Source organism: Sceloporus occidentalis, unplaced genomic scaffold, assembly GCF_023333645.1.
Source record: "Sceloporus occidentalis isolate IW3139 unplaced genomic scaffold, rSceOcc1.0.p SCAF_239, whole genome shotgun sequence".
NCBI classification, from domain to species: Eukaryota; Metazoa; Chordata; class Lepidosauria; order Squamata; family Phrynosomatidae; genus Sceloporus; species Sceloporus occidentalis.
The window spans coordinates 769,586-794,996 of record NW_028317219.1 but is presented as its reverse complement, the minus strand read 5'-3'; the positions used below and the strand labels follow the sequence as shown (position 1 = coordinate 794,996).

Here is a 25,411-nt window from a genome sequence, read left to right as displayed (position 1 = left end):
TATAGAACCGCATTCAACTACAAATCAATATATTTTAACCCTTCTCATGAAATCAAGTTGGTGAATTTAACAGGCTTGTTCATGCCACTTGCACCTCTGAATTGCTTTTCTTGTTATGTCACACACAAATTAATACATTGTTTATGGCTTTAAAAATTGTTTATTTTATTATTCTGATGGATTGCTTAACCAAAACATTAAATCATATGGGGGGCTACAATGTAGAATAAAATAAGGCCACAGGCTACACGAAAAAATAAGTGAATGACTGAATGCGTCCAACAGGCAGCTCACGCCAGTGATCTATGAGCACATGGTCTTAAAGTGCCTGGGCTCATTTTACTTCCCAGGCAGGTCCTGGATTAATTAGTGCAAATCAATACTATATGAGATAAAGCTACACATATTCCAGAATCATTACAATAGACACATGGAACTCTTGTATATTTTTGTCTGTACAATGTACAGTACTTCTTCGTTGGCTACTACAAATTGTATTGACTCTTAGGTATGTGTCATGAGCATACCTGGGAACTTCTGGGCTCCGGCTACCCTGGAAGGCTCAGGGTGGGAGGCCATTTAAATGGAAAATGGCCAGAGAGCAGGGCGTGTCAATAAATCGGATCAGTAAAGTGAATTGGTTCATTTTGTATTCATTCATTGAAATAATCCAATTCATGATCCGATTCTTCGGATCACTCTTTGTCACTCACAGCAGTTACTACTTCCCAGTCCCTCCCTGCAGTCACACTGACGATTGGCCCCGCCCCTTTCCATATAGCATCCACACTGGTCAGCAACTCATCTAACAGTAAGTATAAAATTAATATTTGGACTGCTGAAAGTTAGGGGAGGTGGAGGTTAATTTAGGGGCCGTTATGGTTAATGGGGTGTTTAGGGTTAATTTAGGGGCAGTTATGGTTAATAGGGTGTTTAGGATTAATTTAGGAGCAGTTATGGTTAATGGGGTGTGTAGGGTTAATTTAGTAGCAGTTATGGTTAATAGGGTGTTTAGGATTAATTTAGGAGCAGTTATGGTTAATGGGGTGTGTAGGGTTAATTTCGGGACAGTTATGGTTGATGGGGTCTTTAGGGTTAATTTAGGGGCTGTTATGGTTGACAAGGGCGTTAGGGTTAATTAAGGGGCAGTTAGGGTTTATGGGGTCTTTAGGGTTAATTTAGGGGCAGTTATGGTTGATGGGGTCTTTAGGGTTAATTTAGGGGCAGTTATGGTTGATGGGGTCTTTAGGGTTAATTTAGGGGCAGTTATGGTTGATGGGGTCTTTAGGGTTAATTTAATGCTGAGGACTAAGGGTTAATTTAATTAATTTAATAAAGTTAACTGAAAGTGCAGTTAGATGTAAAGGGGGCCAAACTAATGGGAATCTAAATCCTGGGGGCAGTGAAGATTAATCCTGTATTTTTTAATAAAAGTATTGTGTCAGTGTGCTGTGAACGACTCTCTGAATTGATGAGCTGTAACCTGATCCCAGAGTCTGTGTCTGTGTCTGTGTGCTGTGCAGATGACTCACTCTAGGATCATGATTCACAGACTGAACTGTTACAAATGAATCGTTCAGTCTACTGCACAGATTCATCCAGATCACTAAAAAAAATCTGATCAAAAGAATGATTCGTTCATGAACCAGACATCACTGCCCGCGACCCGAAGGATTCGCGTCTTGACCCGGAGACATGGTGCTTCACCCGGCAATCTCCGGGTCAAACCCGGAAAGTTCCCAGGGAGGGTCATGACTGCAGGTACTAGATCATCTCTGTGCAGGTACAGGTGGTTGTTCATGGGAGCCTGCATGAATCTGGTCACTTACAGAGCCTCTGATGCCTGCTGCAGCCATACTCCTTTTTTTTTTGGTGCAATCTACAGGCATGACAGGGAGCACACATGAGACTGTGACTGGAATGGGCAGTCATCAGGAGACAACTGAGACAGGAATGAGCAGACAACAAGAGATGTCTATTTTGCTGGGTACAGCCAAGGATGCTCAAGATCAGATTGTACTCACTTGCCTTTAAAGTTACATACCCTCCCAGGATCCTGCATGCAACTCATAAATTGGTAAATCTGCATGCTTTTGTTTTGCAAGTGTAAGCATGCACAGTTAAGCTAACCATTAGCATATCAATTTTAGTTTTCCTAAAGCCCACAACCAGAATCACATATGCATACTCAGCATTTCAGGTGTCCAAATCAGGACACCTATGTTGGAATGTAAGAGGTAGGAAGGGGTTGGGACGAGAACTGTGCAGGGTCTGAGCCATGGCACCCAGCTCCTTACCCGTAAGAGCCACTGTATAGCATCACAAGGTGACCATTTTGATTTTACAGCTCCCTGGGCCAGTTAAGGACAGTGCCTATAAACTGGGACTGCCCTGTGAAAACCAGTACTGTTGGGAGGTATGTATCTGTTAATACATGTATTAAACCTTAACTTGACTGACCACTTGGCTTCTTCATGGATAGACCCAAAAGACTTGATACAGAGACATTTTTTGATGGCCTGATTTATATGCCACATTAAAAAAAAACTATGTGTCTTCTTGTTCTGTCTGCGCTTCCAATAAGATGTCTTCTTGCAAGCCTGCTGCTGGTTTAATATCATGGACTTGCCTGCTTCCACCGGTCCTACAGTGATACTTTTAGTAGTAGACAGTCTCATCACGTTGTTCAATAATCCTCTGTTTTAGATCTCTACTTCTGAATAGACCTAACGTTTGATTCTCATCCATGGGATGCCCTCTGAGGTTGTGTCAAACCTAGGTAAACAATTTACTTTTATGTTTTGGAAAACATTCTCCAGGTCCCTTCATATTAATGTTCAAACAACATAACAGATGCTCCCAGCAATGGACACATTAAAATCAGACTTCATCAGGAAGAAAAATCCATAGTAATTTTAACATACCTGTTGAGAAGTACCTGGAAAGGACATATAGTTATTAATATTTGTTGTGTTATTTACACATTGATCAGTTTAATATACCTGTGTTCCTTTAGTGTGATACAGCGCCATTGGTGATAATTTTTTTATGTTTTTACAGACTTTGGAAGTAAATGTGTTTTACAGATGAACTCATTTGCGTTATTCTTATGAGTGCATAATTGTACATATTTAAATAATTTAAATATTTGACATACTGTACTATTATGAGCTACCTAGAAAAGGTTAATTGTTCTTCTGATATTTCCCTGCACCTCTCTCTCTTTTTGGAGCCTTCCATAACTAAAATTATATAGGCAGTTAATGTTGGGTGTATGTAACTCATATTATTTGGCATTGGTAAACCCATCAAGTCCAGGCAATGAATGCAGTGCATCGTCAGATCAGGCAGATTGCACTTCTCCAGAAATTTCTCTACCAAGAAGTGCGTTTGTGGGGAAGAGCCTGGTCAAACAATAACATTTTACAGATTTCTAAAACAACCAGCTAAACTGTACGAGTGGATAAAAATAAAATGGATAATCTAATCTAGAATACCTGGGACCTCTTTGTCCAAAAAGATACAGAGGACAAGTAGAGTATATTTAAACTCACACTTCAAAAATATATTTCTAAATATGTACCATTAGGAAGTAAATCCACAAGAAAAAAACTAAAACCAATGTGGATGAATAAAAGTGTTAGGTAATGCGAAAAAATAAATTGGTAAGCAGCAGGTCCCCTTTCCGGTAAAAAATGTTTAAAAAAAAAAATCTACCACCACTGTATAAAACGCACCCAGTTTACACATGGGGAAATATGGTAAATACACTTAAAATAGACAAAGCTCCAGGGCCAGATGGAGATACACCCAAGGATACTACGGGAAGTTAATCAAGAAATAGCCAGTCCACTGTCTTTCAGTTTTCAGATTATTTCCAGGAATTATACCAAAGGACTGGCGTAAAGCAGATATGGTTCCCATTTTTAAAAAAGGATCCAAATCTGAGCCTGAGAACTGCACACATGTAAGCTTAACATTAACCCCTTCAGGACCGGGATTTTGATACTAACGTGTCGCTAAAGGACCGGAGCCGTTTTTGTGTTTTTGCCATGTCTTTCTTCAACTGTAATTTCTCTCTTATCAATTGGTGCACCCACACAAATCATATATTGTTTTTTCAGCACAAGTAGGGCTTTCATTTGAAACCATAGTAAGCTGGGTAGTACATTGTTTTGTTTGAAAAAAACTGGAAAAAGTGGGGAAAACATACAAATTGTACACACATTAAACCAATGGGAAAAAATTATCCCAAATATATTCATTAAGTTGTCCTGATTTGGAAACCACCCAACATGGCCAGGATTTTTATCTATTTTGACCAGTATAGGGCAAATATTGCAAGGCATCCATCACGTTTTTGAAATGTAATTTTTTTCAAATTTGGCATGGTAGTCTAATAACTGCAATAGTTGTCACAGATACTGATTACCCCCCCAAAATTATATGTTTATGAACAGTAGATAAGTCAAGGTGTACAACTAGGGTCATTTCGACACTTTTCAAACAGGGATTTTATCGCCAATTGCTGCCAAATTTTGAGGTATTTTTATATTTTTGGGGGTTTTTTTGCATATGTTGCAATGTTGCTTTAGATTTTATATTATATTTTGTATAGAATATGTGCAACTGCAGAACAAAACACCAAATTGTGTTCACCAACATCCCCCGGTTCCAACAAGGCCTCACATGCATGGTTCATGCATTTTTTGAGGAAGCTATGAGGGCAAAACTGGAACATGCGCATTTTCGTTTTCACATTTGGAATTTTCAGAAATTGGGTTCTGGGCCCATATCCCATTTGGGACATTTTGGAAGCCCCCTGCTGTAAATTACTACATAAAAGTATATATTTATGAACAGTAGACAAGTCAAGGTGTTCAACTAGGGTAGTTTTGACAGTTTTCAGCTAGCCTTTTCTTCACTGATGTCTGCCAAAATTCACGGAAAATGTATTTTATTGCGTTTTTAACAAATACATTTCAATGTTGCAATTTATTTCTTGCACAGCATATGTGTAACACTGGAAAAAAAACACCACATTTTGTTCACCAACACCCCCTGGTTCCAACAAGGCCTCACATGCATGGTTCATGTATTTTTTTGAGGAAGCTATGAGGGCAAAACTGGAACATGTACATTTACATTTTTTTTAATATTTTTTTTCATCAGATTACTTGTAAGTGACAGGTTTAGGCCGCTGACATCAATCAGGGAGACCGATCAATAATCAGCGACTTAAAATGTCACCGACAAGTGATCAGGTAATAATTATGATTTTTTCATTTATTAATAATTTGTGTTTTTTCATAATTACCCTAGATGACCCCTCTCTCTTTGTAGAGCAGGGTCATCCGTGGGCTGCCATAATGATCCAATCACTCCTTTTGGCCAGGAGCGATCTGATCAGCCCAGCATTTGACCTGGAAGCACCCTGGACTTTCAGGTCAGTGCTGTTATTTTTTTTTAATTATTATTATTATTTTATTAATATTTATTTATTTATTTATTTATTTTATTTATTATTATTATTATATTTTACATTATTTTTTTTAACTCTTTCAATGCTGATGCTCCATTGAAGCACAGCATTGATTGATATTTAGTCCCCACAAGCTTGTGGGGACTAATATTAACCCCTGCAATGCTGCGATGGGGGTCATACACAATCGCAGCATTGAAGGGGTTAATTGAGGAAGAGGGGGGGTAGGGGTTAACTGAGGAAGGGTGGGGGGGGGTCTGGTCTCCACACTCATGTGGAGACCAAAGAACCCTGTCTCCCTGTCCCTGAAGCTGCCTCTGGCAGCTGGGACACAATCTCCAATAGACTGGAGATTGTAGGGGAGGAGTCTCTCTGATCAGTCCTACAGGACTGATCAGAGGACTTCTGGGGGCTCGTTTTTGCTGTTGCTGGTCTGCCTGGGCTTCCAGGCAGACCACCAGCAGCAGAACCCCCTAAAAAATGGGAATTAACCCCTTCAATGCCGCGATGGCGGCATTGAAGGGGTTAACGCTGCACTGACGCTCTCATGGAGCGATCAGGCAGCAGGGGGGTGTTGGATCAGGTCCCCACACTTGTGTGGGGACCCATTCAATACCCCCCCCCCTTCCCTGAAGCTGCCTGTGGCAGCTGAAACCGCGATTGCAGATTTTTCTGCAATCGCTGTTTCTGCCTACAAAATCACTCCGTGGGAGTGATCGTGGGCTGCGGGGCGGGCTTAGACAGGCTGTGCTGTCTGCCCAGGACTAGTGATGGGAAGTTCGGATCATTAAAGTGAATCGGATCATTTCGATTCGTTCACTGAAATGATCCGATTCATGATCCGGATCTTCGGATCACTCAGTGTGTCTGCACGGAGTTACTGTTTTCCAGTAACTCCGTGCAGGCACACTAACGATTGGCCCCGCCCCTTTCATTATGAATCCTCCCCCCTGCCTCCAGTGATGTCAATGAAGGCAGAGAGTCGTTCAAAGATTCGGATCTTACAGGGATCCGAATCTTACAGTGATCCGGATCACTGTAAGATCCGGATCATTGTAAGATCCGGATCATTGTAAGATCCGGATCATTGTAAGATCCGGATCTTTGAACGACTCTCTGCCTTCATTGGCATTGTAATCATTCAGAGAATGTCACCATACTGTTATAAATAATACATTCATAATCACTGCCCCCAGGATTTACATTCCCCTTTACCTGCAACTGCACCTTAAGCTAACTTTATTAAATTAATTAAATTAACCCTCACCATTAAATTAACCCTAAACACCCCATCAACCATGACTGCCCTAAAATTAACCCTTAACACCCCATCAACCATGACTGCCCCTAAAATTAACCCTTAACACCCTATTAACCATAACTGCCCCCAAATTAACCCTAAACACCCCATTAAGCATAACTGCCCCCAAATAAACACTAAAGACCCCATTAAGCATAACTGCCCCCAAATTAACACTAAAGACCCCTTTAAGCATAACTGCCCCCAAATTAACCCTAAACACCCCATTAAGCATAACTGCCCCCAAATTAACCCTAAACACCTCATTAAGCATAAATGCCCCTAAATTAACACTAAAAACCCCATTAAGCATAACTGCCCCAAATTAACCCTAAACACCTCATTAAGCATAACTGCCCCTAAATTAACACTAAAGACCCATTAAGCATAACTGCCCCCAAATTAACCCTAAACACCTCATTAAGCATAACTGCCCCTAAATTAACACTAAAGACCCCATTAAGCATAACTGCCCCTAAATTATCCTTAAACACCCCATTAAGCATAACTGCCCCCAAATTAACACTAAAGACCCCATCAACCATACCAATTTATTAGGTAATTTATCTGGAGTACATGCAATTAATTTAGGGGCAGTTATGGTTAATGGAGTATTTAGGGTTAATTTCAGGGGCCGTTGTGGTTAATGGGGTCTTTAGGGTTAATTTCAGGGGCCGTTATGGTTAATGGGATCTTTACGGTTAATTTCAGGGGCAGTTATGGTTGATGGGGTATAAGGGTTAATTTTATGCTGATGATTGAGGGTTAATTTAATTAATTTAATAAAGTTAACTGTAGGTGCAGTTATAGGTAAAGGGGGGCAAACTCAGGGGAATCTAAATCCTGGGGGCAGTGTGAACATTATTAATGTATTTATTTATAAAAGTATGGTATCAGTGATTTTCTCTGAATGATTCGAATCTCTGTAAGATTCGGATCCTTGTAAGATCCGGATCCCTGTAAGATTCGAATCATTCGACTCTTCGGTTCATTCGACTCTTCGGTTCATTCGACTCTTCGGTTCATTCGACTCTTCGGATCATTCGACTCTTTGAACGAATCTCTGACTCTATGAGTCATCGTTCCTGTGAGAATTAATGAGCTGTAACCTGACCCCAGAGTGCTCTGCAGATGACTCACAGCTCTAGGATCAGGTTACAGCTGCATGATGATTCACAGACTGAACCGCTACAAACGAATCGTTCAGTCTAGTGAACCGACTCATCCGGATCACTAAAAAGAACCGGATCAAATGAACGATTCGTTCATGATCCGGACATCACTACCCAGGACTCCTGGGCAGACAGCAGCAGCAGCGCCCCCACGATCACCGCGATTGTGGTGATGTGGGGGCGTTTTTTGGAGGAGACGTACCTGGTACGTCCCGGTCTACCGGTGACTGTTAACCAGGAAGTACCAGGTACGTCCCGGTACTGAAGGGGTTAAGAGATGGCATACAGCAATATATTGTGAACAATGATACCCTCAGTAGGAGTCAGCACGGCTTTGTGAAGGACAGATAATGTCAGACCAATTTAATTGCATTCTAAACATTTGTGAGTAAATGTGTAGATCAAGGTATTACTGTAGATGTTGTCTATCTAGGTTTTGCAAAAGCATTTGACACTTCCACACCAGCGGTTATTGTATAAGCTACGACCAATCGGTCTTGGAGAAAATGCCTGTGTTTGGATCAGAAATTTGCTTAGTGACAGGGTGCAAATAATTATTTATTATTTATAATTATTATTAATGACTTTGCAATAGATATTGGATGTCACGTTTCTGTGTATGCTGATGACACAGAATTAGGTAAGGTTATAAAGTTTGACCAGGATGTAGCTTCTCTAAAGAATGATTTGGATAAACTAGGGGACTGGTAAAATAAGTGGCAGATTCAATATAAATAAGTGTAAGGCAATGCACTTTGGTATCAAAAATAAGCATGCAGCTTACACTCTAAAGGGCATTGCATTGGGGATAGCAGAAATTGAGAAGGACTTGGGTTTAAATGTAGACCATAGACAAGTGCAGTGCCAGTCAGTGGTTGCAAAAGCCAGTAAGGTATTGGCATGCATAAGGAGGAGTATTAAATGACAAGATGAAAAAAGATGTTACCTCTTTAGCAAGCAGTGGTGAGGCCTCACCTTGAATATACAGTGCAATGTTGGGCACCAGTTTTTAAGAAGGATGTTATAGAGCTGGAGAGCGTGCAGAGGTGAGCTACAAAGTTACTTAAAGGAATGGAGAATTTTAGTTATGAATAAAGACTAGAAAAACTGAACTTGTTTCCACTGAAAAGAGAAGGGGTCTGATAACTTTATACAAATACATACAAGGTCAGTATAAACAGCTCTCTGGTGATCTGTTCACCAAGAGGTCTTTACAAAAGACACAGGGTCATCCGTTGAGACTTGAGGAAGGGAGATTTCAGCGTCAGAATTATCTGCCTAAATATGTTGTTTTATCTAACTTTGTGGATATTTTTAAGAAAGGTCTGGATGCTTTTCTGGTTGAGCATAACATAAAGGGCTACAGCTGTTAAAAGGACAGTAGTATTAGCAAGTTGATCCAGGGAGTAATCAAGAAGGATTTTTTTCCTTGTCGTGGCAAAATTGGTAACTGCATCATGTAGGGTTTTTTGCCTTCTTTTGGATTAAGTTTAGAACTTTAGAGGTAGGTATGTTTGAAAGGTTGAACTTGATGGAGTGAAGAGTTTTTTCAACCTACTATACTATATACTAAGCCGAAGCTCAGGGTGCCAGAGGTCAGGATAAACAATACACAGCCAAAATTTCAGGATGACAGACGCCGGGATAATCAATAAACAGGCCAAAGTTCATGATTGCAGAGGTCAGGATAATCAATAAACAAGCCAATATTCAGGATACACGGAAAATGCAGTAAATACCAGAGCAACATGCCTCTTTGAAGGCACAGTATAACTGAGCACTGACATGATGCAAAGGGCAGGTTTAAATAGAGGCAAAGGATAGCCTCCAGAGCTTACATCATCTCAGCGGGCCCTACGTTGCCACAGTGACAGCTGATTCTCAGCAGCATGACAGAACTTTTACTTTACCTAGAGGGTGATAAATAATACAGTGATACCCCTCATGCATGTGGGAGGTAAAATGCCACCTTTGCAAGGTGTGCATTGTTTTTAAAACTTGGACATCTGGTCAGTCTGTGCCCATGTCCTATTGTTCGGACTTCTTTGAAACCAGCCACTTCAATTTACCCCGTCAAATCATGCATTGACTTCCCCATGAGCATTTAACATGCCAGTATTTTACTCTTTCCATGCAAGAAGTTTTGTGGAAATATAACACTATTTTTAGGACTTGCTCATAAAAATAAACACACATAGATATATTGCTTGGATTTTTAATTTTTTTTAACATTTTTGTTCGAACTGGAAGGTTCCCCGGATAGTGACGTCAGTAGGGAATTATTTTTACATGTTACCAATTTTTAAAAAAAAAACTATTTTCATTTTTCTTGTTTTTTTATTGTGATTAGAAAGCTGGGCTCCAATGACTGTCATGGTTGAGTGCGGTACCTGTATTCAACTTGCAGGGGGAGCCCAGAGTTGTCAGGAGGGTCTTGCGAGACCCTCTTGGAAACTTGTTTATTTTCTTAAAGGACACCCCCATTTTGCAAGAGGCTCTCCAGAGCAGTCGCACTACATTCTAGAGTGGGCTTTCTGTGTCGCTGAATGCCTCACTATCGTTGCTCGTCTTCTAAGCTCTTTTAAATCAGGTGTCTGTCTTCATACAATAAATGGTGGCTGTTGCCGGCTGGGGGAGAGGCCACACAGAGCTCTTGCTGCCAATCTCGGTGTTGCTGAATGCCTCGGCATTGAGGTATTACACCAACACCTTTTGCGTGAAGAAAGTGATCGTAGATTGGTAGAAGTAGCCAAAATAAATGAGAGGTGGTCTTATTGATGGTTAGGGTTGTAATTGATGGGTCCGACAACCTGTGGAAGCTTTTTGTAACGTTTTTTTCTCACTCTAGCCAATCAGCATCTACAAGGGGAAAGAACAAGCATTATATATACAAGTATACTGACACCATTTTAACTTGTCACTAGCAGCAATTATAGACTGATGAGACAGTAACAGTGACAGTGGTATGTATAGAAACTCTTAATACTTAGGGGTAATTTGATGTCTTGAGAGCAGGAGCCAAAACAGGAAAGTGCTAGAGGAGCAGGTGAACAGATAGTCCAGGAGTGAGTAGAAGCAAAGGTTACTGACAGGGCTCGGGTAAGCAGGTCAGGTAGGAGCGCAGTTGCAGGAGATATCAGAGGCTCAGTTTGTACCCCATGATGCATCATTACCAGAAGGAAGGTACAGACAGGCAAAATGAAACACAGCATCTTAATATGAAATAGTCTAGACAGGTAAGTACAGGCTGTAGACGCAACCAAATAGGGAACAGGCACAAAGGCAGATGTACAGCACGAAAGCCCCCTAGTCGGGCACAAGATAGTACTAGGACGCTGTGGCTGGACTGGCAGGCCCGCCCTCTGGAACACGGCTAAAAGCCCACAGACAGGGCACACGGCTGGAAGCCCTCAGGGCACTGGACACACGGCAAGGACACTGGACACACGACATGGCACACAGCAGGGAGCCGTCAGGCAGGCTGGGTCAGAACCAGGATGACGATATCAATGCTGAATCAGAATCCAGGAGGAGAATTGGAACAAGCCGGGTCAACACGGGCAGTGGAAGAGCCACATCGGGAAGCAAGGAACGGAGTCAGAAGCAAGCCAGGTCACAACGGGTTAATCCAAATCAGAACATGGCTAGCAGGAGAACAGGTATTTTATTAACTATATGCAACAGTACAATAAAGGATATAATGGAGCATTTAAAATGATAGAATGAATTAAGACATTGTACATAAAATTACAATAAATACATAAAACCAGTTTTTGGGGCGTCAGTCCATTCCAAGTAAATGTTGCACATATTAAGGCACCAAAGTCTCTTTGCTTTCATTGAATCCATGCCTTTACAATCCTTAAAAAGTGTGTATACATTGCTTAAAGCCATATTAAGACAACTAAAGGGTCTATATGTTCTTTCTTAAGCAGTAAAATACTTCTGGTCTTCCAAATAGCTTATTTTATACAATGTATCATAATTCATGAAACACGCGACTGGTCAGCTGTGGAACAAGTAAAAAGGCCATATAAAACAACTGTATAGTTTAAAAACCTAAGGCCGCATATCGATTTTAAAAGGGGCCCTGCCTTTTTCCATATATCCTGGGCATAAAAGCAGTTCCAAAATATATGCAACAAAGTCTCATCTAGTGTACACTCTGGGGCACTTAGCGGTGGTACCAAGACCTCTCTTGTGCTGAAATTGTCTACTAGGCAAACATTCGTGCATCTGCCATGCAAGATCTCTCTTATCCAGGCTAAAGCCTTGGAGGGGATAAAATTGTATAGTTTTTTTTCTGTTTTTTACTGCTTTGGCGGATTTAAAAGCACAGGAGAGTCAAGAGACAGTGATTAAAAGTAGACTTGTGCATTCGTCTTCGGGCGAACATGAAAAGGAACACGAAGAGTGCGTTTTCGTGTTCGTTCCGAAGACATGAATCTTCACGGCATCGCAGGAGTTGACGGAAGCAGAAATCCGTAGGTTCACCGTCAGGGGTTACAGGCTCACTCGCACTGCCCTATTGGTCGCCTGCAGGGCCACCAATTGGCTGATGCCAGAGGAAGACCCTGCAGGTGACCAATAGGCTCACTCGCACAGCCTTTTTAACTCCTGACAGTGAACCTGACAGCGGGAGCAGAAATCCCTAGGTTAAAGGGCCGTGCAAGCGACCAATAGGCTCACTCGCACGGCCCCTTAACTCCTTAAGGTGCAACCTGACCACTGGTCTCCCTGTTGCAACAGTTAAAAGTCCGTACGAATGACCAATAAAGTCGCTTGTATGGATATTTAACTGATAGAGCAGGGAGACCAGTGGTCTCTGCCGGACAAGTTGCTGCATTAGGATTTTAAAAGTCTGTACGAGCGACCAATAGAGTCGATTTAAATGAGTTTATCGCCTCCTAAACTTCAATGGTGTCGCTGAAATGCCTCGATAACAAGGCATTAAGCAACACTGAACACTCACTCCAGGACACGCTGTAACCACTCTGGAGAGCGGTCACAACCGCCACTGTGAGTGATTTTGCCACTGGCAAGATGGCGGCGCGTCCTTTAAAAAAAAAAAGTTCGCCAGAGGGTCTGGAGACCTCTAAAAAACTATGGCTCCACTTACAGGTTGAATACAGGTACTGCATTCAACCATGCAAGTCAATTGAGCTTTCTAATCACAATGTGATTAGTAAAATATAAAAAAAAAAACTAAAAAAATATGGGAAAAAAAGCTTTAAAAAAAAGTGTTAACATTTAAAAATAATTATGCATCAGAGGGACCATCCAGTTCCAGCAAAATGAAAAAAAGTCCAAAAAGACTGTTGTTTGATAGTGACGTTTACCTGGAGCTATACATTTATACCTGAAGTACAATTTATCTGAAAGAAAAAATACTACCACAAAGTTTGGCAAAGGCTGGTGGTAGAATCTCATGCATGGAAAGGGTTAAAATAGTATTTGAAATACCTCGAGGTGTCTATTTTTCAAAAATATATGGTTTGATGGGGTACATTGCATTAGCCGGCTTCAATGATGGCCCTATTAGGACATGGGGGCAGTAGGACCAGATGTAAAAGTTCCAAGTTAAAAAATGCGCACTTCCTAAATGTGGCGTTTTACCTCCCAAACAACCCGACCAGCCCATGCATGTACTCGGGAGATGTTGTTGAACACATATTGGGGTCTTGTGTGAAAGTGACGTATACCAGCAGCTGTAAATCCATACCTGAAGCACAATTTAAGTGGTAAAAAACACAAAATAAATTATTACCACAAAGGGTGGTAGTAGAATAAGTGCATGGGAAGGGTTGAAATACCTTGAGGTGTCTAGTTTTCAAAAATATATGGTTTGATGGTGTACATTGCATTGACCAGCTTCAAAAGACACCCGAAATAGCACATGGGGCAGAATGACCAGCTTTGGAAAAAATGGTTTTGAAATAGCAAACCGCTACTTGTACTTATTGCCCAATAACTTGCAGAAAAAAGCAAAAAAACATTGGGTATTTCTAAACCCATGACGAATAGTAGCAGGTTTGGATGCGTAAAACATTTTTCCAAAAAAAGTGAGAAAACATTTTATTTTCTTCAATTTTTCATCATTTTATTATTTTTTTTATAGGAAATTAGATATGACAAAAATGGTATCTGAAGAAAGTCCTTCTTGTCCTGAAAAAAACAACATATAACTTGTGTGTGTACACTAAATGAGTGAGGAGAAAACATCTAAACACGAGCATCGCAAAAGAGCCTCGGTCCCAAAGGGTACAAAAAGTAAAAAACAGCCTGGTCCTTAAGGGATTAAAAATTCCCGAAACAGAAATTTTACTTACCGTATATTCTCTTTTCCCCAGTATAGTGGCAGTCCCAGTGGGCTTGCTCTTTCTCCCGGGACAAGCACTCAGAAAGATAGTTAAAGGGTTAAACTCCGCCCTCCCCTACCTTATATCGGCACTCACGATACTCCACCAGTCAGTTAACAACAAGATAACCAACCAGTATGTAGAAAAAACGTATTATCCAAGTTAGGGAGGGAAACACATACACTATACTGGGGAAAAGAGAATCCACGGTAAGTAAAATGGCTGATTTTCCCTGCGTATAGTGGCAGTACCAGTGGGATATAACAAGATCCCTAAAATAAAGAGGGAGGGTATTAGTAATTAACAGCGTGGAGGACTTGACGCCCAAACGATTTTGATACCAAGGAAATGTCCAGTCTATAATGTTTAATGAACGTGTTCCAGGAGGAACAAGTGGCCAATTTTACACATGTCCTCCGGAGACACTGGTGCCCTAGCGGCCCCGGAGACGGAGATAGATCTTGTGGAATGGGCCTTAATCTGGGACAGAAGAACTGTATCACATGATGAATGATGTAAGTGAGCCATCTGGCCACCGTGGATTTGGACACTGCCTGACCTGAAGATTTGCCGTGGAACTGAAGAAAAAGATGGTCAGATTAACGAAAGGAAGCGATACGTTTCAAATAAATGTTGAGAGCTCTCTTAACATCTAGCCATGTTCTTTCTTCAGGTGAAGAGTGTGGAGTGGAATCCCTGTGTTTTCCAAAATGTCTGGGCACACTGGTAGTTTCCAATGATTCAACGATACCTGACAGAGGTCTGTAAACCAACTCCGGTTTGGCCAAAATGGAAGTATCGCCAAGACTCTTGCTTTGTCTGTTTTAATTTTTAGAAGCACTTGAGGAATCAGATACTGGAGGAAAAATATATGCTAGATTGAACTGCCACTTGATCGCTAGACCATCCAGAAAATGCGGATAATCTTGTAGAGAGAGGTGAAGAGGATTCAGTCTTGTCGCCATCAGATCAAGACATAGGCCTTGAAGTCCGTTGAGATAGGATACCGTCGTGGTATTGTCTGATTGAATCTTCACTGCCCTGCCCGATATCCATGGCCGGAAGGCTAGCAGGGCCTTGAAGACTGCGTTCAACTCCCTGAAATTTGAAGATTGGATTGCCTCTTGTGATGACCAGTTTCCCTGGGCTATTCGAAACTGGAGATGAGCTCCCCAACTGGTCTCGGACTCATCAGTCGTCACTATAATCCAATTTTTGGCCTGAAAAGATAGACCGTTTAAAAGATTCCTTTTGACTTTCCACCAGTTTAGCTGCTGGAGGACTACTTAAGGCAGGGGTGTCCAAGTTTTTTCTGCAGTCGGCCACTTCATCAGAATTGTATACGTGCGAGGGCCGTACTCATTTTTCACTGTGAGAAAATATGGCGTTTAATAAAATATGCAGATTAAAATAAAGTAAATGACACAAAACCTTTACTTTTCCTCTCACTGATTTCAGGGCCTAGAAAATTTTGTTGAGGATTCTGGATAAGTAAAAATGAAATATTTGTATTTATTCTAGGGATGCAACAAAATGAAAATTCTGGACCAAAACTGATAATTCAGGGTTCACTGAAAATGACCCCTCCACCTTTAAAAATAAAAAAATCCCACACATTTAATAAAAAATAAGTTACACACCAAAATTGTACAGAAAATGTAATAACAATATTATATATATATATATATATATATATATATTATATATATATATATATATATATATATATGTAATGATTGTTAACAGCAATCTCAGGCTGGGCTGGCTGGACATGATAGGAGTGATAGAAGTGTGATTGCTGTCAACAATAATTTCTAAATTAATATTGTTATTGTATTTCTTTGTACAATTTTGGTTTGTTACTTACTTTTAATAAAAGTGTGGTTAACACACCAAAATTGGACAAAAGAATTCAACAATATAACCTGGCATGATAGGAGTGTGATTGCTAACATCAATCACACTCCAATCATACCCAGGCAACCAGTAAATGCTGGAACCTAGCCATGATGGGACTGTGATTGCTGTTAGCAATCACACTCCTATCATGCCAAGTCAGCCAGTTAATGCTTAAACCTGGCTAGCTGCCCCCCTTGTGTATTGTTGCTGCCAGCAGTATGGGGTCTGCACATCACAGCCACCCTGTACCATGCCCCCCCACTTACACATCCATGCTATCACACACACACGCTCCTGTGATCCCAGTTTCCCTGGCTGCCGATCTCACGCGGGCTGCACCTTGAGGTCCCGCGGGCCGCATGTTGGACGCACCTGACTTAAGGTATAAGAATGCCTGAGTCTAGATCATCTTCCCTTCCGGACCAATGGGACAGAATATGCCATTGTAGAGGTTTCATCCTTGCTCTTGCCCATGCCTCCCCAGGAATGGTAGACGTCATCAACCCCAGGATACTCATTGCCCGTCTGATGGGGCAGAGTGGATTTGTTTGTAACTGGGTAACTTTTTGCCGTATCTGCTTGGCTTTTAGATCTGGTAGATAAAGACATAGAGACATTGAGTCCAACAGAAAACCCAGGAACTTGATCTTTGTGGAAGGGATCAAATTGGACTTGGATAGATTCAGAATCCATCCGTGGCGGTGTAAAAAAGAATTTGTGGTCTGTAGATCTAACTGAAGTTGGGCAGAGGATGATGCCTTGATGAGCCAATCGTCTAGATATGGAACCACTGCCATACCTTGAAGTCTCAGCTCTGCCACTAATGGAGTGAATATCTTGGTAAAGACTCTTGGGGCTGTAGAAAGGCCGGAAGGTAAAGCCTTCGATTGAAAGTGACTGCTGCCTCTCTTTGTGCTTACGGAAAATCTTTCTGGATCTTTCCGCTATCGGTACTGTCAGGATTCCACCCTACTAGCTACTTTTAAAAAGGAACGATCCATAACTTTCTCATTAAAAAAGTTTTGGTAAAACTCTTGTTATACTTTTAAAATGCCCGCAATGGAGGGCTGGCCTTCCATCTCTAAAATGATGTCTCTCTTTTGAGATATTTGTTTAAAAAAGAAGCAAGTGCACTTCTCTCCTTCCTCCAAGTGCTTTACCCGGCAATTAAAATGAATTTGTTTACCTTTAAAATCTAAAACCTTTTTGAATCTCCTTCTTTAAATTAAAAATCAGTTCATCAGTATTGCTTACACCAGCCTCTTTCAACTTAAAAAGAGTTTGGAAACGCACATTAAGATCTTTAAAAACTTGTTTGCTCTGTTTTCTTCCTCTTGCCAGCAAGAATAAAAAAGTTCTTAATTTTGGACTTGATGGTTTCCCACCAGTCCAAAAAATTCTGACTTGAGTCTTTCTGACGCCACCATCGCCCATATGAGACCTTGAAATTATTACGGATTTGTTCGTCCTCTAGTAACAATAAATTGAGTTTCCACAGACCATTCCTAGTTTTAGATTCATTAGGAATTAAAAAGCTAGTTTTTAGAAGCTAATGATCTGAGAAAACATAAAATCAACGCGGGAGCTGATGTGGCCATTAGACCATGTATATCCAGGGTCAGAGGGTTTTAAATGCTTCCACCCATCTTTCAATTTAAAATCAATGATAAATATTTTAAGCTGGCGATAAATTCTATCTACCCTCTGGTTCTCATCTCCTCCACTTCTATTTTCCCCCAGTAATATACAATTAAAATCACCTCCAAGTATTAGAGGGGAAGAACCTGTGGCAAAGAAGGAGATATGCTCTAAAATTTCCATTCTTTGATTCTTGACTGGTGAAGCATATACATTCATAAGACGAACATTAAAACCTTTAAAAACAACATCAATCATAAGAGGGATTTCCTTACCGACATACAGCAATGTCCATCCAATGGAGGGTCATATTTCTTTTCTCGGAGATTCTTATAGATGTGACACACACCGATGTTCAGTAGTGTTACTATCTATGTACCTTTAACTTGGTTTTGCAGGCAGTAGATGTTCTGAAGATCCAGTCCAAATGTTTTAATTAGCACCTCCTCTACAATATACTTTGAAGTTCCTGAGAGAAGGAAGAGAAAGGAACAATTTCGATTGAATTTCTGAGTCTTCCGTCTTTAACAGATGCAAAGTTGATGGTTGCAGGCATTTTCTTTTCACCGGAACGACAAAAATTACTCTGGCTTAAGGTATGCAGCCTGCTGCCTTAACCCCTTCAGTCCCCTATGGACGTACCGGTATGTCCATAAAACGCATCTAAAGAAACCCATATGGACGTACTGGTACGTCCTGACCTTCTTGCAACACCAAGATCGGCATACAAGCTACACGGGAGATCAGGCTGTTTGACAGCCTAGACTCCCCCTGTCAGCAGAAGCTAGCATCGCCAGAAAACTGTTACATTTTTAAATGCCTGATCACGCGATCGGGCATTCCCTTTCCGGGTCGCGTCACTGCTGACATCACCTGGAAGGTCATCGGAGGACAGGATATCCCCTGCAGGGTCTGTCCAGACCCTGCTGGGATATCCGATCGCTCCTATGAGGCACAGACACTGTGATCTCTGCAAGTCTGCGGGGACAGCGCTACGGAATTTGATGGCGCTATATAAAACAATAAATAATAATAACTTGCATAGAAATTTCAGTGTGATCGATGCAGGGGGAGTGCAGGGAGGAGAGTGAGAGACCATACTGGTCCATATGACAAAGGACTGCCATCAACCACTTGTACCTGGAGAGGTTGGGCTTTGAACCTTGTGGGTACAGAGAGACATTTGGCAAGCTGGAGATCCATTAAACACCTGGAATCAATGACTGCAATCACTTGCATGGGCCTGTGTTTCTACTGCAAGAACAGAGGGAGGAATAAATAACACCTAGGTTCAGATGGTAAAGAGGCTTCTTTTCATCTGGGTGGTCTGGTAGGACAGAAGCATAAGAAGTGTCCACAAAAGAGACACAGGTTTTGTGTGCGTTGTCAAGTCACCTCCTGGGGGCTGAGTGATCCAGCTGTCAGGCCAATTTGCATGGGTTCTTCGTAAGGAACAGGAGAACACTCAATAGCAGTAGGTAGGCAAGAGATAGACATCTCAAGGGATCTCTAACGCAAACTGTGATCTGTCTGCAGTGAGAGCGTAATGATGTCTTCCAACGTGCACGGGACCTCTGTACGAGCCAGCTCATCTTTTAGATTTTCGGGAAGGCTGAGACCAGATTCATTTCAGTTAGTGGCTATAGCCAGGCACTCAGTTGTCTATTCTTCTACTGGAAGGCAGCCTTGTCTAGGGGCCCTGACCTTGGCCTATGCAGTGGAGGCCTTTTGTGTGTCTTCATACATGTCCATAGCTTGGATAAATGAAGACCAGGTATTAAGGACTTTGTGTCTGGAGTAGGTCAAACTTGGGGTTTCTCGGATAGCAGTGATATAATGTTGTGGACTTTGACAAAATCGGTACTGTAGGTATGTGGTTTTAGGGAGACATCATTCACAAGATGAAACTAAAGTTCTGTACTGGTCATGTTTCCTTGAGAATCTTTTTGGCAATATTGACATAGGTAAGTGAATAAGTTCCCATGCTCATAGTCACCCATGATCAGAAGGCTATGTGGTCAATGGAATATCTGCCTTTCCATGGCAATGTCTTCCATGCCTCGTTTCTGACACACTTGTGGCCTTTATATACTAGGGTTGATCCAAGCTTTCCTTGCAGGAGCATTTGATCATGCCCTGTGTTCTTGTAACTGTTCTTGCAATTAAGTTATTTGCTTAACCCTTTGCTTAGATTCTAATTTGCATTTTGTGCTGTATCTCTTAGCACCTTATTTTGGCCTGGCTGATTGTGGCCAATAACCCAGTTTGGACTTTGTCTCTGTTTTGGTCTCTTAATTACCTGATATTTGACCTAGGCTTGGGCTTGGAATATCTCTTTTTCTTATCCTTCCTTACCATGCTCTGGTTCCCTCCATGTATGACATTGGCAAGTCTTACTCCTTAGTCTACTTTTCTTAGACTCCTGCCAGACCCCATGTCAGGCTCCCGCGTCTGCCAGACCCATTCTCAGACTCCTGCCCTCTTATCTGCTACACAAAAGACCCAATATTTCTAACTATTTCAGGATTTAAGATTAACAGAGAAGATGAGAAAAGTTACACGATACTGCAAAAGGTTATGTTGCTATTACTCCCCTAACTAGAAGAAGACAGTACAGACCCAGTACAGATACTATGGATACTATGGATAGCAAAGCAGAGGCATCAGTGACAACATATATGGTTTCATATACCAGCATGCTTGCAGCAGGTGACATGCAGACCACAAAGGGCAAATCATTGATGTATAGGTTTGTGTTGGCAGCTGCATAAGCCATCTAGGAAAAACAGAGTCTCACACCAAAACTCCTAAGCACCCTGTGGGGTACATGAGATGTTGCTAAATATATATATATATATATATATATATATATATATATATATAAAATTAAGCCTGCAACAATCGACAAAATCAATAATAATAGATAATGAAAATCGTTGCCAAGAAATTGCACATGGGGGATACTAAAACATAATTTTAAAAAGCTTGTGAGCTTTATTAAGCGCAGCGTAAACTGTTGGCGCTATATAAATAAAAGATAATAATAATAATAATAATAAAAAGGCCAATTTCAATAAGATAAGGGCAGCTTTACAACGTATTGACTGGCATAGGGCTGCAACTAACTATTATTTTCATAATCAATTAGTTGGCCGATAAAAAAAAAAAAATGAATATAAATTTTTCATTTATTTAGAAAGTGATGGCAGATAAGAACCAGTAGGCCTATCCAGTCTGCCCAACCTCTGAGTACTTTCCTTTAGTACTTGCCCTTATCCTATATCTAGCTTGGCCTTATGTCTATCCCATGCTTGCTTAAATGACTTTACTGTATTAACATCTACCACTTCTGCTGGAAGACTATTCCATGCGTCCACTACCCTTTCCGTAAAGTAATATTTTCTGATGTTACCATTAAACCTTTTCCCCTCTAGTTTATGGTTGTGTCCTCTTGTTGTGGTAGTATTTCTCCTTTTAAACAAATCTTCCTTTACCTTGTTGATTCCCTTTAAGTATTTAAATGTTTCTATCATATCCCCCCTGTCACGTCTTTTTTCCAGGCTATATAGGTTAAGATCCTTTAACCTGTCCTGGTAAGGTTTATCTTGTAATCCATAAACCATTTTAGTAGCCCTTCTCTGCACTTTCTCCAACATTTCTATATCCTTCTGGAGATACGGTCTCCAGTACTGTACACAATACTCCAAGTGAGGTCTCACCAGTGATCTGTACAACGGCATGAGCACTTCCCTCTTTCTACTGCTAATACCTCTTGCTATACAACCAAGCATTCTGCTAGCATTACCTGCTGCTCTACTGCATTGTCTGCCTACCTTTAAATCCTCAGAAATAATTACCCCTAAATCCCTTTTCTCATACGTTGAGGTTAAGACAGTATCAAATATTCTATACTCTGCCCTTGGGTTTTTATGCCCCAGGTGCATTACTTTGCATTTGTCTACATTAAATGCCAATTGCCACAGCTCTGACCATTTTTTCCAATTTACCTAGATCGTTTGCCATTTGGCTTCTTCCTCCAGGAACATCAACCCTGTTGCAAATTTTTGTGTCGTCAGCAAATAAACATACCTTTCCATCAAGACCATCTGCAATATCACTAATAAAAAATATTAAAGAGAATGGGTCCAAGTACAGATCCCTGAGGTATCTAACTGGTAACAAGACCTTGTTCTGAATATACGCCATTCACTACAACCCTCTGTTGTCTGTCACTCAGCCACTCCTTAATCCATTCAACAACATTGGGATCTAAACCCAGAGATTGCAGTTTATTTATAAGTCTTCTATGTGGGACAGTGTCAAAGGCCTTACTGAAATCCAGATACGCAATGTCTACTGCACCACCTTGATCAATTACTTTAGTCACCCAATCAAAAAAATCAATAAGATTTGTTTGGCATGATCTTCCTGAGGAAAACCCATGTTGTTTTTAATCTTGAAACCCATGTGACTTCAGATGTTCAACAATCCTTTCCTTTAACATTGTTTCCATTAATTTCCCCACTATAGATGTAAGACTAACTGGCCTGTAGTTGCCAGACTCCTCCCTACTGCCTTTTTTGTGAATGGGCACAATATTCGCTACTTTCCAATCCCCAGGGAAAACTCCCGTTACCAATGATTCGTTAAATATATCAGTTAACGGTTTTGCTAGTACACCCCCAAGCTCTTTTAATAACTTGGGGTGTATCCCATCAGGCCCCATCAACTTAATTGTCTTTACCTTAGACAACTGAAGTAGAACCTCCGCCTTGATAAACTCACATATTTCAAATGATTCAGTCTTTTTTCCCAACTGAGGTCCCATTCCCTCATTTTCATCTGTAAAAACTGAACAGAAATATTCATTGAGACAGTCAGCTAAACCTTTATCCTCTTCTACATATATTCCTTTTGTTTTTAGTCTAACTAATCCTTGTTTAACTTTCCTTTTCTCATTTATATATCTAAAAAATGTTTTATCTCCATTTTTTACTGAGAGGGCAAATCGCGCTTCTGCATGTGATTTGGCAGATCTTATAACTTTCTTTGCCTCTTTCTGCCTAATTTTATAGATCTGTCTATCTTCCTCACTTTGGGTATTTTTGTATCTACTAAAGGCTAACTTCTTGTCTTTTACGATTTTGACCACTTCTGCAGAGTACCACAGCGGTTTCTTTAATTTTTTAATCTTACTGACCAGCCTAATACAATTTTCTGTTATCTTCAATAATACAGCTTTTACAAAATCCCATTTCTCCTGAACGCCATTTAAATTGTCCCAGTCTGATAATGACTCCTCTATACATATTCTCATTTTAGAAAAGTCAGCTTTTCTAAAATCTAAAACTTTTGTTTTTGTGTGATGTGACTCAGTCACTGTTCGTATATTAAACCACACAGACTGATGATCACTAGATCCCAAATTTTCACCTACAGAAATATGTGTTAACAAATCTCCATTTGTGAACACTAAATCCAATATGGCCTCCTTACAAGTTGGTTCCTCAACTACCTGTTTTAAAGATATTTCCAGTAAGGAGTTTAGAATATCCGCACTCCGGGTACAACCAGCTACTTTCGTTTTCGAGTTCACATCAGGGAGATTAAAGTCACCCATGATTATAACATCCCCCTTCACTGTCATTTTAGCTATTTCCTCCACTAGTAGATTATCTAGTTCTTCTACTTGTTCTGGTTGTCTATAAATCACACCTATGAGAGTTACTTTACTTTTGCCAAATTGTACTGTAACCCAAACCGACTCTAAGTTCTCCTCACCAACTTGTATTAAGTTAGATTTTATGTTATTTTTCACATATAAGGCCACCCCTCCCCCTTTCTTGCCCTTTCTGTCTTTTCTATATAAAGAGTACCCCGGTATTGATATGTCCCAGTCATTTTTCTCATTATACCATGTCTCAGTAACAGCCACTATATCAACATTCTCAACTGTTACAAGTTCATGGATCTTATTCCCTTGACAAGCGCATAGTTGAGATTGTGCCCAGGATGACCGTACCCCATACCCAATAATGACACACACACTTTATTGGGTGCAAATATATTTTCCACAGCTTTATTAAATTATACAATATTTAAAGGTCATTGTCAAAACAGGCCATCCCGGTTAGAACATAAATAACATATTTCCTTTTTATTAACACTGACAAGGACCTCCCATAACAAATACATTAACCGTATAACAATGGCACCAACACATACCAGGTGCCTCCACATTAACACATTGTGTCACGAACCGGGGGAGCAGGTCTGATAGGAGCCCAGGTGCAGGGGATACGAGGGGCTCTGTCTGTACCCCACGATGCATGATGGCTTGGGGTTGGTACAGACAGGCGTAGGAAATAACTCAAAGACAGAAGATGCGGATTAAGAGTTGTATTGCATATGATGGTACAACAATATATATACAAAGAAAGTCACTTGGCAGGAAGCTCTCTGGTTGGGGCACACACGGCAGGAAGCCCTCTGGTTGGGGCACACACGGCAGGAAGCCCACTTGCAGGGCACACACGGCAGGAAGCCCACTTGCAGGGCGCACACGGCAGGAAGCCCAATTGCAGGGCGCACACGGCAGGAAGCCCACTCGACTTGGGAGTCCACTTAGCGGGGCGCTGGCCGCAACTCAGGAACAAATCAGGAAACAAAGCAGAAACAGATCAGGAACCAAAGCAGGAACAAATCAGGAACCAAAGCAGGAACAAATCAGGAACCAAAAACAGGAACCAATCAGGAACCAAAGCAGGTGGTCCTCAAACATCAATGTCAAGGCCCAGACTGCAGGGCTGGGCAGGTTTATAAAGGCTGTCTTGATCATGAAATCAACTGCAGCTGGACCTGATAATCAGTCAGAGTGGTTCTGAGTGGCAAGGGCTGCCACTAGTGGCTGGAAACATGAATTGAGTAGCACCAAGTTTCAACAAGTCCATACAGCGAAGGGTGAACGTTACACATTGACCACAATAGGGGTATACCAAGACAAACCCCAACCAGACCGTTTAACCAAATTATAAACCATGTAGGGGCATACCGAGACACCCCTACACCACCAATTTAACTAAACCACCAATGCAGTGACATACCGAGACACCCCTCCACCACCAACTTAACCAAACCACCAAAGCAGGGGCATACCGAGACACCCCTACACCACCCCAGGTTCTGAGCCACAGGCCACCTCGAAACCCACCAAACTACCTTGAACCAAGTCAAATTAGTAAACCAAACCATAAAAAACCACTGTACTAAACAATAATCCCCAACTATCCCCGCCGCTGTGACCAAACGGGGTTTTCACCCCCACAACCCATCATTAAAGGGAGGGAGGGTGGGACAACCAGGATTTAGAAAAGCAGTTAAGTGACCGTTTACAAAATGGTTGCCACTTATATACCTTGATAGTAACCCCACCCATAACAAATTTGAAGCAATTAAATTAAATCACTCCTTATGCACACCACCTAGCTCTGTCAAGGCCCACTCCACCTAAGCTGCGCTGTTCCATGGGCTTCAAAACTGCGAGCATTTGTAGACATGACCT

At 41.1% G+C, this 25,411-nt stretch overlaps 1 protein-coding gene across 1 annotated transcript in view; it reads left to right on the top strand.

The window, feature by feature from the left end:
- The window catches only part of LOC149276438 (potassium channel subfamily K member 4-like), a 52,167-nt gene that overhangs the window by 2,663 nt on the left and 24,093 nt on the right, over positions 1-25,411 (top strand). The gene's annotated exons all lie outside the window — the stretch shown is intronic.